Genomic DNA, 11630 nt, shown 5'->3' with positions numbered 1-11630 from the left:
TACATAGAGTACATGTCATATACAGAATATATGTATGTATGTATGTACATATATATATACATGTCATATACAGAATATATGTATGTATGTACATATATATATATATATATATATATATATATATATATATATATATATATATATACACATACACACATTATTGTTCAGTCATGTCAGACTCTTGGTGAACCCATTTGGGATTTTCTTGGCAAAGATACTGGAGTGGTTTGCCATTTCCTTTTCCAACTCTTTTACAGATGAGGAAACTGAGGCAAACAGGGTTAAATGACTTGCCCAGGGTCATATAGCTAAGTGTATGAAGCTGGATTTGAACTCAGGTGTTCCTGACTCCAGGCCTGCTCTCTATCCACTGCAACACCTAGCATATCTGTGTATGTATGTATATGTGTATATATGCATATATGTATGTTTTTATATGTGTATATACACATACTATTCATAGTAGCACTTTTTGGTGGTAGTAAAAAAGATCACTGAATCTTTGATCTCATGTTCAAGAAATGATTGAATAAACTATTATGAGAATGTAATGAAATATTATAGCAGCAAATAATAAACATGAGGAAATAAAAGAGACATGGGAAGATTTTTTTTTCAATGACTTGATGTGGAGAGAAATAAAGAGGTAAATACTCAGAGGAGAGGGACAACGAAGGCAGAATGCTGCGCACGTTGTCAGATGAGGTCATGGCAGTTCTCTTGGTTTAACTAATTTTCTTCATTACAAGGGAGGATTACACGGTGGTAGATGGTGGGGTGAGGAATGAGGAGAAATCACGCTAATGTGGAAAACAAAAAGCACGAATACAAATTACTTAAAAAATAAAACGTAGAGGATTGCCTAGGATGGAGTATGAGATCTGGGAGTCCATACAACCTGCGCGCTCGCTCACTTGCTTTACTGCCATCTGTCTGGTCAAGGCCACAGACCCAGCAGGTCCCGGTACAGGCTTTTTCTAACATGATTATTATTACTTAATTCTTGTTACTAAACTAGCAGCTAACATTTGCACAGCGCCTCCACACTTGCAAAAAGCAGCACACACCCAATCTCGTTCTCTCAGGGCTGTCCTAAGAAGTAGCCCGGGGCTACTCGCCCCAGCAGCTCGCCAGCTAGCACCGGCGGCTTGCAGGCGAAAGGCGTGACGGACATTCCTTTCACGTTCACGTCCTGCGCAATGACGTCATCACGCCGATGACGTGCCCGGCCCTTTCCGGCCTCTTCTCCTCTATCTTCCGTGGGTCAGGGCTGGCTCGAGCCGGGCTTCTCGTTCTGCAGTCGTTGTTTGGGTCTGTGGCCTGGACTTGGGGGTTGGGGTGACGAGGCAAGGCCGGAGGGTGTGGCGCTGCGCTGGACCGGGCCGGGCCCGGCAGGTCTCCCCTGCCCCTTCCCCCGCCGGAGTTCCAGCATGGGTCCCGCTGGCATCCTCTGACGTCTCTTGCGGGGGGGGGGGTTCATTTTATTGTGAGGGAAGTGGGTTGAACCGAACACGAGAAACAGCAGACTTCATGCCGCTCCTGTGCTTGGAGGAGGACCAAAAAAACCCGAAAGTCCCACCTGGCAAAAATTCCGTGTCCTCTTCAATAGAAATCCTCCGGTATCTCCTCAACCGTGATAGTGTTTGGGTTTTGCTTTTGATTTTTTGTCCGTGGACGTCCCCCGCATAGCTAGGTCTCCCGGGTGAGACAGATGCAGGATACCGAGGCGGCGCCAATTCCAGCCACGGGTTTTGCTATGCCTTTGAGCTGTGAGGTGAGTTAAAACGTCTGGTAGTAAGGAGTGCCTTGGTAGTTTTCACGTTTCAGGCTTGGGGCTGGGGTAGGTGGGGGGACCCGCCTGAATTTGGTGGGTCTGTCTGACCAGCTCCTGCACTGTGGCTTTCTCGGGTGACATGCACTCACGTGATGTTTAACTCACACGGATTCTGTTTACGCCCTTGTACTTTTTTCATCCTGGTTCCTTCACTCCAGGAAGTATCCTCGAACCTTTTTACATGGTATTGGAAGCAAGTCATAAATTAATGAAGCTTATTTTTGTTTTTTTTTAATCGTGTGTTAAGCATTCTTCAGTTTTCGAATGAATCCTTTTGATGTTGCTCCCTAATAAAGATAGCTAGTATTTATGTAGAGTGCTTTAAGGTTTGCAGAACACTGAACACGTGTCATTTTATTCAATCTCTATAGTTTTAATTGGCTGTGTGTGTACACACACACACACACACACACACACGCACACACACTCTGTATAGTGGGCAATCCTGACATTTATTTTGCAGTTAACATACTCGTACAACCTCCCCTACCCCCACCTTTTTTTTTTTTTAAATTTGATGGTATTATGTAGCCTTTTGTTTTTTGGTTGGGCAGTGGGGTTAAGTGACTTGCCCAGGGTCACACAGCTAGTAAATGTTATGTGTCTGAGGCCGGACTTGAACTCAGGTCCTTCTGAATCCAGGGCCAGTGCTCTATCCACTGCACCACCTAGCTGCCCCTAAAATTTGATGGTATTAAAGATAATTATAGATATGTTGATGGATAAAAGCAAACAAAAGTTCCAGTTCTTCATTACAAAAGAGATAGTTCAGGACTGCCACAACTCTGTTTTTCTGACAGATTTGAAAGTTTTTCAACCTTTATATAGTTCAGCACCGTTGTGGTTTATATAATTGACTTGGTTGTGATCCTTCCAAACATATATGCTGTTTTTCACTTTTGCAAATGTGCAGAATTGGTCTTCAGGGGCATTTTTATCTTTTGGACTGGAGTGGGAATATTTTAACTGATGTAAAGTAATCATCTCCTTTTGAAAGTCACTAGAAAATAAGTTCACAAGTGTATGTGTTAGTATATATAAAAGATGTTGCTGTCATTTGTGTTCTGTCTGTGGGAAAGATATCTGAAAACCGCATACATAGATTACAAGATCTCTTCCCCCTTAAAATTGAGAATAGTTGCATGTCCTTTTGGTTAGCAGCCATTGTGATTTTAGGGGCAATTTTTGTGGCAGGAAGTGGGGTGGAGATTTGAAATGAACAGGTTGTTTTAGATGGTGTTAGTAGGCTTATAATTTTCTAATAAAATTTGTTTTAGATCAGTGGAAGTCCACATTGGAGTGAAGAGTGGGTATGGCTTGGCAGAGTATGAGTAGGCTTGAGATTGATTATAGAATCCAGAGTTGAGGAAATCATACAGATAATCCCTTCCTTTTAGAGATAGGGAAAGCCTAGACTGGTTTTCCATGTGATGCCAAGCTTAATCTGTATTATCATTCAAAAAAACAGTTATGAACTTGGATGACCCACACTATTCAGTAGTTATCTAGATATGCTTCATATGTGCCCCATTCAGCATAATGGTATTGTATATTCAGTGTTAGTAAATTGACTGCTCAACTTACTGTGATTTAGCTCTGTCATTTCATGTTAGGACAGGTCTGAACAACCTGTAGCACTTACAGCCCTCAGGCCACTTGCTGCCTGCCAGAGGATTTCTGATGGCCCACCAGAAAGGTAGAGGAAAATATCCTTTGTATGGAAAGGAAATCCTTTGGCGTGCCACCACTGGCGGGCTGCAGGTTGGGCAGGCCTATGTTATGACATGTAAGTAATACTTCAGGAAGGCACATTTGTAATCTTATGTTGTAATTGACTGCTGCTGCTGCCTTATAGATAGCTTAATAGATGTCTCATGCCAAACTTGTTAATGTATGGAAACATATGGATAGAGCTAGACAGTGTGGTAGACCGTAAGGGACATGGCAGTACTAGGTTAATTAACCATCCCATCATATCAATTTGACTTGACATTGCCTTCTTTCCTTCCCTCCTCTTTTTTTTTTCTCCCTGTTTTGTTTGCCCTTTCTTGTTCTGGCGTGTTTTGTTGCGTGTATGTAGACAATACTTAACTTAAAAGTTTTAGGAGTTACTTAACTCCTAAAGGTTAGGAGATCTGAATTTATAATCCTGTCTCTTATATTAGCTGTATGCCCATGAGCAAGTCACTTAACCAATATGAGCCTCAGTTGCTTCATCTTTAAAATAGGGATAATACTATTAAAATGAAATAGTAAATATAAAGTAATTCTTAAACTTTAAGCTGTTGTATAAATTCAAGTTATTCTATACACCTATAACCCTTAGTTAAATCTGTGTGGAGTTACTTGTCTATACTGTGACAGACAAGGCTGTACCTTAGTGCTTCTGCTAGCCCTGATGTATTGTAGCAGAAAGTGAAATGAACAGATTGTCTCTTTCTGTGAATGGTGGTAGTAGGCTTATAATTTTCTAATCTATTTGCTATAGATAGTGGAATTCCATATTAGAGTGAAAGATTGGTATGAGTGTGGCAGCGTATGGGTGGACTTGAAATTTATCATAGAGCCAAGAGCTAAAGAGATCATACAGATAATCTAGTGAAACTCTTTCCTTTTAGAGATAGGGAAATTGGGGATCAAAAAGGTTGTGACTGGTGTGAAGTAGCTTGTAGAGGTAGGTGCCTGTTTACTTGCATAGGCTTGCCTATTATGACATCCAGTGATGTGGACACTGCCTATCCTAGCATTAAAAAGCTACTCATTGCAGTTTAGCATACTAATCTACATGCAGCCTAGGTACCAAAGAAGTATTTCCAGAATGAATAGCTGTGAGTTTTCAAGACACTCCCTTGGCTTATCTTTTTTCATCATTTGTTATTCTTGTGTTTCTCCTTCCTCCAGCCCTATATACTTCCAAATCTATCTGGGTTTAAAAAAATTTTTTTTAACTAATCCTGGCCTTCATTCATCACAGCTATGAAGATATCTCAATAATTTGTTAGTATTTGAAAATGTTGTTTTGCTGTTAAATCAGTTTATATAAAACTCTGATTCAGTGGCAATATTAACAAAGCTTGTACAGTGAACAGTAGAAGTGTAATAAAATGATTCAAGGTGTTACTTTAGTGTATGTATGTTTGTGTATGTATATGTACATGTAAGACCCTAATCCCAAGGTTCTTTTAACATATATACACACACAGAGATTGATGAGATTCACTTTATATTCCATTAAATTGGGGAGGGGAGGGAAAGGGTTCCTCAAGACCCTGTCCTTCCTTAGATCTTTCCCATATCTATCAGGATAGACATACAAAGACTTTGAGCGTATCATTTTTTCTTAGGATGACACTTGTGATCTATATATGGATAACAGAAGAATATATTGGGTCCATCCCTGAACTTTCTTTGATTCAGTCACATCTACAAAACATCTTCAAATGTATATCCTGTCACTAAATTAAACATGGTGAAGATGTTGCTTATTAGAACCCTTATACTGTTTAACTTCATTTTAAAAATGAGGTATCTCCACCTGAGCTTCCAGGAAAGGATACTGATCTCTTCCAGGCAAGGAAATTTATAGTAACTTTTGAATTAATACTACTCATTTGTTGACCAATTTGATTGCTTTTCCTTAATATTTCCTGAATCATCTCTTTTCATTGTTTTATAAATGCAGCCTTACTTTGAGGCATGGATTAGCAACCTATGGAAAGAGTGTCAGAGAAGACATATGGGTTAATCCTGGAGGAAATAGAAATCCTTTTGAATGTATTGACTTGAGGAAAGGGGAATGTATGACATGATTAGGCCTGAGCTTTAGGTTGATCACTTTGGTTGCTTAGAGGGTGGATTATTGTGGGAATACCTGCACCAGGGTGGCAGCTGTAAAAGTGGAGAGAAGGGACATGAGAGATGTTGGTGAAAGTAAAAATGACGAGACTTGGCAATAGATTTGGATATTTGTGGTGAGTGTGAGTGATGGGTTGAGGAGGACATTGAGGTTCTGAGCCTGAGTCAAGTGGTGCCCCACGATATGTATAGGAAAATTTGGAAAAGGGGAGGGTTTACTGTTATTCGGTTTTGTACTAGAAATGTTAGCTTTAGCAATAAGAGAAGAAAAATAAATTGAAGGAAATAGAATAGGCAATAAAGAAACAAAGCTATCACTCTTTGCAGATGATACAATGGTATACTTAGAGAATCCTAGAGAATTAACTAAAAAAACTACTTGAAGTAATTAACAATTTTAGCAAAGTTGCAGGATATAAAATAGAACCACATAAATCATTGGCATTCCCATATATTAATAACAAAGCCCAGCAGCAAGATATAGAACGAGAAATTTCATTTAAAGTAATTGTAGACAATATAAGATATCTGGGAGTACCTGCCAAGACAAACCTAGGAACTTTATGAACACAATTACAAAATACTTTTCACACAAATGAAGTCAGATCTAAATAACTGGAAAAATATCAGTTGCTCGTGGGGAGGCTGAACTAATAAAATAAAAATGACAATTCTACCTAAATTAGTTTACTTATTCAGTGCCATACCAATCAAACTACCAAAAAACTATTTTATAGAACTAGAAAAAATAACGCAATTCATCTGGAAGAACAAAAGGACCAGAATATCAAGGGAATTAATGAAAAGAAATGCAAGAGGAAGGTGGCCTACCGGTCCCAGAGCTAAACTGTATTAAAAAGCAGCAATTATCAAAACTTTGGTATTGGCTAAGAAATAGAATGGTAGATGAGTGGAATAGGTTAGGAACACAAGACACAGTAGTTAGTGACAATAATAATCTACTATATGATAAACCCAGAGACTCCAATTTCTGGGAAAAGAACTCACTATTTGACAAAAACTCTTGGGAAAACTGGAAAATAGTATGGCAGCAGCTAGGCATGGACGAACATCTTACACCATATAAGGTCAAAATGAGTACATGATTTAATCATAAAGGATGATACTATATGCATATTAGGAGAGCAGGAAATATTTTACCTGACAGATTTAAGGAGAAGGGAAGAATTTATGACCAAAAGAGATAGAGAACATTATGAAATGCAAAATGGATAATTTTGACCACATTAAATTGAATTAATGCGACTAAGGTTAGAAGGGAAGCAGAAAGTTGGGAAACAATTTTTACAGCCAGTGTTTCAGATAAAGGCCTCATTTCTAAACTATATAGAGAACTGAGTCAACTTTATAAGAATATAAGTCATTCCCCAATTGATAAATAGTCAAAGGCTATGAATGAGCAGTTTTCAGAGGAAGAAATTAAAGCTATATGTAGCCATATGAAAAATGCTCTAAATCACTATTAATTAGAGAAATGCAAATTGAAGTAATTCTAACGTACCACATCACACCTATCAGATTGGCTAACATGACAAAACAGGAAAATGATAAATGTTGCAGAAGATGTGGGAAAATTGGAACACTAATACATTGTTGGTGGAGTTTTGAACTGATCCAAATATTCTGGAAAGCAGTTTGAACTACACCCATAGGGCTCTAAAACTGTGCATACCCTTTGATCCAGCAATAGCACTACTAGGTCTGTATTCCAAAGAGATCATAAAAAAGGGAAAAGGACCCACATATACAAAAATATTTATAGCAGCTCTTTTTTTTTGGCAGTTCCTTATTTATTAGATTTTAAGTCAAATTGCTTTAGAACATTAACCATTTGTTGAGTACCTACTGAATGTTTAGCATAATGTTAGTCTGTGCAGAGGAGTGGTGGGAATAAGAATGAGGAAGGTTGGAGATTAAAGGAAACAGTACCCCTAGGTCAAGTTTTAGAACTTGATTGATTAGCTCTGTTCTTCTCCTTCTCTCTTTTTTTTTCTTTTTAATTTATTTTATTTGCTTTTAGTTTTTCAGCATTCACTTCCATAAGCTTTTGAGTTTTAAATTTTTTTCCCCTCCTTCCTCTCCCCATCCCCAATATAGCGTGCTATAGCAGCTCTCTTTTTAGTGGCAAAGAATTGGAAATTGAGGGAAAGCCAATCAGTTGGGGAATGGCTGAACAAGCTGTGGTATATGAATGTAATGGAATACTTTTGTTCCATAAGAAATGATGAGCAGGAGGGTTTCAGAAAAACTTGGAAAGACTTACATGATGCCGAATGAAATGAGTAGAACCAAGAGAAGAACCTTTATACACAGTAACAGCAACATTGTGCAATGATCAACTTTGATGAACTTAGCACTTCTCAGCACTGCAATGATCTAAGACACTTCCAAAAGACTCATGATGGAAAATGCTATCCACATTTAGAGAAAGATCTATGGCATCTGAATGTAGATCAAAGCATACCATTTTCTCTCCTTTTTTTTTCTTTCTCATGGTTTTCCCCTTTTGTTCTTATTCTTCTTTCACAACATGAAAGAATGTGGAAATATTCTAATATTCTAGTAATTCCACTAATGTGGAATATGTTCAATATGATTGTACACGTATAGCCTATATCAGATTACATGCTGTTTTGGGGAGAGGGGAGGAGGGAAAATTTAGAACTCAGAATCTTATAAAAATGAATGCTGAAAACTAAACATAAATAAATTTAAAAAAAATGGGGTGTTTTTGGGGAAAGGTAATGAATTCTGTTTTGAACATAATGAATTTGAGAGGTATGTGGGCCATCTATTTCAAGATGTTGAAAAGGCACTTGGTGATTTCAGAGTGGAGGTCAGAAGAGGATTTCAGGCTGGATAAAAAGGGTCTGGAAATCATCTACATAGAGATGATAAATTGAACCCATGGGCACTGATGAGATTACCATGCAAGGTAGTTTATAGAGACAAAAGTGTTCAGGATAGAAACCTGGGGGATAGTCATATTTAGTGGGAATGACATGGAGGAAAGTCCAGCAAAGGAGGCTCAAAAGAAGTGATCAGTCATGTTCATGTAAGATGATCACATAGAAAATGCTTTATTTGGCATTTAACTTGTCATAACCTGTCCCCTTCCTACTTTTCTAATCCAACATTTACTCTCTTCTGTTCACTCTAAATCCAGCTGTACTTGCCCACTTCCTGTTCCTCACACTGACCCTAACCCTGCACTGGCTGTCTTATGCACATGGAATATTCTTCCCTCCCCGCTTTGGCTTCTAGCTTTATGGACTTCAGAATTCAGTTCATATTCCACTTTCTGCAGGAAGCCTTTTCTGGTTTTCCTCACTGCTAATACATTCTGAGATTAACTTTCATTTATACCCTGTATATCATGTATGTAATTACTATTTGCATGTTATCTCTGCCCCAACCCCATTAAAATGTGAGCTCCTTGAGAACCTTGTTTTTGCCTTTATACAGAGTAAGTGCTTAATAAATGTTTGTTGACTGACCGAACTACAGTTATCCCTTCCACATCTGGGGTGGGGGAAGGTTTTAGGGGTGTGGTATCTCTGCAATCTGGAAAATCTGTGCAAAATATTTTGGCCCTCCCTTTGTACGAAAGAAGGAGTCTGAATTATTAATGGTATTAAAAGATAAAACATGTTGATATTATACCATACTATACATATATTTTATATGTGTCTAAACTTTTTCTATGTCATCTTCATCTTCTGCAAAACTTTCCCCAAATTCCCATTTAATCTCTTATGCCGACCTACGATATATTGAAACTGTGATGGGGAAAGTCTTGATGTGGAAGGGAAATCTAGTATCTCTTATTGGAAGTATGGTTATGAATTTGCTTTGCTTTTTGTCTTTCACAATTCCAAAATATATTCTTATTTCCCTGATTACATGTAATAATGCTCAAATAATGTTTAACTGGCTGTCTTCCCTTTATAGCTGCTTGTATTCTTGTTCATGTTGTTAATTCTTCCCTGAGGGCATGGACTATATCTTTGACTCATTATTACTTAGCATTGCACCTTATGGATGTAGGTTTTTAATCCTTTTTTATTTTTTGGAATAGTGATGAATCTCTGTGCACAAAGTAGTTCTGTATATTGGTTAGAAAACAGTTGATCTCAGGAAGGCTTGTTTTTGAGTCCTGCTTTTGACACATACTGACTTAAGTGGGCCTCAGTGAATCATTTAACCTCTTAACCTATGAAAATCTTCAGGACTTGTGAGTATCAGAAAAATTATTAGGAAAAGTTATGGGGAATCTCCATTTATCAATAAAAGGAGCTTCCTATTAAGGGAGTTCAGTATGCCAATGCAATTACAGATTTGGGCTATAAGAAAGATTTATTTGTGTATGGGGAGATTGAGTAAGATTGAGATCATGAGAGTGAGGAATAGAAGAATATAAAAAACCCTATGTATGGTTTAGTGGCCCCTGTTTCTATTTGAATTTGATACTTCTGCTCTTGGCAGCTCTTTTAAGACTAAAAGTTGAAGAAAATGTGCATACTTTAGTTGACAGAGTGAATTTTCTCACTTCTGAGTTCTTCACATTAGTGAAATAAAAGTACAATTCTCATCCCTATCATATATTACATAGTTTCTTCATAAATATAAAGATACAGTATTATCTGATACCTTGATAAGTCAGTGATGATGTTGATTTTAAAACCAGGAAAATGTAACACTAAAGAAAATTGAAAGACCATTTTCACTAAAGATACAAATACTAAATTAAATATTAGCCAACTTAACATTAAGATTTTGACTACTGAGGGTTTATATGAGCAATGGAAGATTGATTCAACATCAGAAAGACAAACGTAATACAACATAAACCCAACTCCACCTTCTCCAACAAATTTATCGTATCAGAAGCAAAAAACAATTGATAAATGACACTGATTGATATTTTAAAAAACACTTAAAAGAATAAGTATAGAAGGATTTTACTTCAACACTATATAAAAATTTTGACTTAAGCCAAGAGCCAACATACTATGCAATGGAGAAAACATTAGAGGGGGTAGCTAAGTTGCACAGTGGGTAGAGCACCGGCCCTGAAGTCAGGAGTGCCTGAGTTCAAATTCAGTCTCAGACCAACCGGACACTTACTAGCTGTGACTTGCCCAGGGTCACACAGCTGGTCACTTAACCCCAAATGCCTTTAAAAAAAAAAAGATAGAAAACATTAGAAGCATTCCAAAAATAAAACAAAGGTGGCCACTCACCGCTTTTAACATAGTATTAGAAATTCTAGCATTTGAAATAAGACAAGAAAAATATATTAGAAGGATCAGCATTGGAAATGCAAGGTAATATTATTTGCAGATGAAATGAAATTGTAGTTAGAAAATCCAGCGACCTCAACCAAAAAATTAACATGCGATGAATGATTTCAGTAAAGTTACAGTATGTGTATTAACCCTTAAAATAAATTGAATTCTTTTTTTCATTTTTTGTTTTTTTTAGGCAATTGGGGTTAAGTGACTTGCCCAGGGTCACACAGTGAGTAAGTGTCAAATGTTTGGTCTGAGGCTGGATTTGAACTCAGGTCATCCTGACTTCAGGGCCAGTGCTCTATCCACTGAATAAATTGAATTCTTAAAGAAGATTTTAAGAACTTCATTTACAGTAATAACAAATGTAAAATGTTTGAGATGTAATTTACCTAGTGATAGGACCATTATCCACCAGGGATCTTCCCCCTCACCCCCCAAGTTAAGTTATTTTTTCCCCTAAGCAGTGCCTAAACTGTCCTGGTAAATTTATTGGCCCAGATTGGATCTTCACCTAAGAGCATTAAAAACTCCAGCCTTTGCGTGGGATGGGACCCTTTTAAATTTTGTCTTGTGACCTTTCTGACTACCATGTCCTACTGACCAGAATCATTTCCAGAAGAATAGAA

The 11630-nt window shown here is 37.6% G+C and overlaps 1 protein-coding gene across 2 annotated transcripts in view; it reads left to right on the top strand.

Annotated features, from left to right (window-relative positions):
- The first annotated feature begins 1233 nt into the window (after nt 1-1233).
- Nucleotides 1234-11630, top strand: part of CLCN3 (chloride voltage-gated channel 3) — a 114700-nt gene continuing 104303 nt past the window's right edge. For both annotated transcript variants that reach the window (XM_020997872.2, XM_020997870.2), the window contains exon 1: nt 1234-1774. The gene's annotated coding sequence lies outside the window, so the exon portion shown is untranslated. The remainder of the gene's footprint in view (nt 1775-11630) is intronic.

This window comes from Phascolarctos cinereus, unplaced genomic scaffold (assembly GCF_003287225.1).
Source record: "Phascolarctos cinereus isolate Bilbo 61053 unplaced genomic scaffold, phaCin_HiC Scaffold_9;HRSCAF=440, whole genome shotgun sequence".
Classification (NCBI taxonomy): Eukaryota; Metazoa; Chordata; class Mammalia; order Diprotodontia; family Phascolarctidae; genus Phascolarctos; species Phascolarctos cinereus.
This window is presented reverse-complemented; position numbering and strand designations above follow the sequence as displayed.